Genomic DNA, 4,132 nt, shown 5'->3' on the forward strand with positions numbered 1-4,132 from the left:
ATGTACACACACACACACACACACACACTCACACACACACTCACACCCTAAAGCGTATACCACTCACACCCTAAAGCGTATACACACTCACACACAAACAGAGTGTACGTGTACTAACGTACTTATAATTATATGCATGTATCGCTTTTGAAGCTCTTTGAGTTTGTACGTGTCCATGTGTTTCTATGTTAACAATATGTATTTGAAGGATATTTTGGATACCATTTGTACATACTCAAATAAGTAGACATGTTAAGATACAAGGTCTCCGACATGCAGTTTTCAACATTGCATTAATATATATATTCAATAACAGCTTTTATAAAGAGTAAGATGACATACACTTTGGCAGAGACATACTCACTCACATATATTGAAAAATATATATTATGATCACTAGTATGCAAATAAATCTCCCAAATGATTAGTTGTTTTGCTGAATTTCCTTTCAGGAAATGGAAGTTAATTTCATTTCTCATTTCTATCGGAGAAGCATTTGTAGATTGCTATTCTGTTTTCTTCCCCTTATCGTAAACAATTAATATTTCAAGTATTTACATAACTATCTTATATATTTAATGTTCGATTAATATCTCTAATATGTTTTGAATATTATACATGTCTACTATTATTACATGTGTGTATACAATCGAAAAATGGCTTTCTCCAACATGTGAAATGAACGAAACAATTTGTACGCTCATCGAGAAAATTTGACACAACAGAGCATCACGTGTTGTTTATTTTGGAAGCTTGTTGAATGAAATATATTTAGTTGTAGATTGCATTCGACATAGCATAAGCGTCACCTGATATCCAGCTTGTATGTTGAGCATGCAAATGCTGTGGCAGGTGATTTAAGGAGAACAAATTACTGATAAGATACTTTTGCCAAAATGTGAAAAAAAAAATGAGCAAATTTACGATTAGGAAACACATTGATTCCTCACACACGCTCAGTAATTTTATACTTATTTGTTTTAGTTTTGAAGTTGGTGAGGATTCTGACATTCTCTTCCATTCGTATTAGTAAGACGATTTTGTTCACTATGTGTTTCTTATCTCTCTCTATATAAAGCTTAAGTTGTCTGTATATGGCAGGTTTGGTAGCCTTCAACTAACACTATCTCCTTCGAGACCCTGCTGCGCAAGTCGACCAAAATTGGGAGTATGATAGAAGAAAGCTTGCTCTTCCTTCCGTAAGAGACATAATTGAAATCGGACCATGTTAACACCAAAAGTTATTTACATCAAAAAGGAGCCTTTTTTCTATGAAAATCCCTATTTATTACGATTTTTTTACTGCTGTGTCGCCATTTTGCGGTGTATTTCAATCAGAAAATGTTCACTTAAAGAGAATAACAAGCTACATAATGCAAAATTTTACTTTTCAAAAATTCTAATTCTAAAGGGTCGAAACAAACCCGAGCAGCGCCGGGCGATACAGCTAGTTAAGATATAAACATACATAACTTCATGACGCATCGCGTAGAATTAAACACCATGTCATAACAAATCATGACAGAAACGACATATAATTAGTTGCTTTAAGAAAAACTTAAGAAGTCTGATCAATAATTATCCGGATTGTTTGCCATATTAACGAAGTGAAAGCATGCCGAGTAAAGCTGCTTGGCATAGATCGGCCTTTATCACTGCTGTGCATGTGAACTGTGTTTGAGCATTCTGGCTCACATCCGCCGTTTATAACAGTGTTTAGAAGTAACGCGTGTGAGGTGTGATCGTTGCATAGACCATGAGAGAGAAAGGTGACATGGTGATACCTGCTCAGAAGCCGGTACAGAATTGCAGAAAGTGTAAGCAGAGGAGTTTATGAGCCGCACAGAAGTGTACGATTGGTCTAGACGTTTACAAGATGGCTAAGAAATGTCGATATTGATTAACGTTCTGGGAGAATCACAACCAGTAGAAATGAGAAAAACATCGCAGATGTCTATACAGCTGCGAGTGGAAATCGTCGACTAACCACCCCTGAGTTGTAAGAGGTTGTGCAGATCAGTTGCATTTGAGATCAGTCCATTTTCCCTGACGATTTGGGTATGAGGCGGGTGTCTGCAAAGATTGTGCCAAAACTACATTTACACACCAGAAATAGGAGCAGTGGTAGTGGTATTAATTTGGAAGCGAGTGGATTTCGTGATAAGGAAAAAATATATTAAGAAAGGTAGAATGCAATTTAGTGGTCCCAGAAAAGAACAGTAGCAAGGAGTTGCCTTCAGACGCCTCGCAGTCTCCGTCCTGGCAGGAGCAAGATAAACAGATTTTTAACGTGGACTTTCCTGCTCTTTAGTGGAGACACTGCAACATAGCCTTGGATTGTGTATACCGTCTATAACAGAAGCGGAGCTACAAAAGCATCCCCAAACTACTCAGTCACTTCCAGCTGTCTTTCAGGTACCGAATGCATTTTTCGAATTTGACAATATGTACATGGACAAAGAACATCTGGTTATTCCGATTGTTAGATTTTACAGTCATCTGCCGGTCGGGCATAGCTCTCTGTGAGATTATCACTCTGTTTTAGGTTAGACATTTCGTGTTCATTAAGACTGACGGCATTGTCGTGGAGACCCTGGGTTTTGACGAAAATTAACTGTATAATTTACAAAGTTTTTTAGTGTAATAGTTCTACCGGTGAGATAACACGTTTCAGCCTATTCTGATGAGCGCAGAGCAAAGTAACACGGACATTCTTATTCATTCGATGTCTGAACATGAACGATTTGTAGAGTTATGGCGAACATCTAGTTTCGCATGACATACGGATCTAGCGATAAGTCAAATCACCGCCAATATTTTAGTATTTTTCCCAAAATTTAGTGGATTAACACTTTTCAGAATAACATCAGTTGTGATGCAGTAGCATTGCAACTTGAAATATATATATATATATATATATATATATATATATATATATATATATATATATATATATATATATATATATATATATATATAAAGAATTGTTACACACGATTATTTGAGAGGGAATTAAAACAACGTCTGTAATTTGAAATAATTATTGATAATTGATCGATCGCCCCGCATAAATATTATTGCTATAGTAATTTATTTGAAACGTGTTTCGCCGGAAAGAATTCAATCAATATAATAAGGAAAGACGAAACTATCAGCCGAGATGTTTTAACCGCATATTTTATATTCTTAGTCGTATAATACTACTTCTATGATCTCTATAAAAACATCCTAATTGAATAAGAGTCAAGACTATTGAAAAGGTTGCAAGACGCAACGAAAATTTTAGGAAAATAAAAATAAAAATATGTGGTGATTTTATCGGTCAGAGTGTTACATTATATGGCACAAAAAGAAAATGACTCTCCCCTGACACAACAGAATAATTGAATAAACCTATATAAAATTCCAGTTTCGAACGTTATAGAATGCAGATTTTGAAATATATTGGTATTCTGCCAAAGGAATAAAAAATTTTTTAGCTCTCCTCCATGACATTATTTTTCACTCCTTCAGGACTGACTTTGCAATCCCACTTCAATAAGAAAAATATATTTGAGTAATTAAACCTTACAATGACAATAGAAATGGATTGAGAATTCACGATATATAAACGTCAGCATGCAGATAAATTATCTTCTTAAAATTTATCATCTTAACGCCTAAATGAGATTAAACATTTCGTGACGTATGCCATATAGTCAACTAAAGAATCATTTTGCCACAGAACAATAAGACTTCCCTTCTGAAGGAAACCTCACAATAGCATGTAACACTCAAATGAGAAACGTTAGTAATATCTCCTATATAATGCTCTCAAGTAAATCCTCAATCTTTTTCAATGAATAGAATTGATCATTTTTGGAACCATGTTTCTAAAATCCTCTAATTTATGTATCTCTATAGAATTAAGTTATTTTTAAAATTCTCTCGAAATGGATATATATTTCACGAGGTTCTTACAGATAAAGGGGTTGACTAGACCGTCGTTGGAAATCTATATTGCAAATATCGAGTTATATTACTTAAAGTAGTAATCTGAGCGCAAAGTAAAATTACTATTCGTCACAACTAATCAGAAACGTTAGATTTTTAACCATACCTCACGCCACATCAGCTCATGCAATTTCATAAA

General features: G+C 34.7%; 1 long non-coding RNA gene across 1 annotated transcript in view; it reads left to right on the top strand.

Moving 5' to 3' along the window:
• Nucleotides 1–1,885: 1,885 nt before the first annotated feature.
• LOC118765690 overlaps nucleotides 1,886–4,132 on the top strand; it is a 12,583-nt gene continuing 10,336 nt past the window's right edge. Inside the window, exon 1 of the long non-coding RNA XR_005001559.1 lies at nucleotides 1,886–1,952. This is a non-coding gene — a long non-coding RNA (uncharacterized LOC118765690). The remainder of the gene's footprint in view (nucleotides 1,953–4,132) is intronic.

Source organism: Octopus sinensis, linkage group LG12, assembly GCF_006345805.1.
Source record: "Octopus sinensis linkage group LG12, ASM634580v1, whole genome shotgun sequence".
Classification (NCBI taxonomy): Eukaryota; Metazoa; Mollusca; class Cephalopoda; order Octopoda; family Octopodidae; genus Octopus; species Octopus sinensis.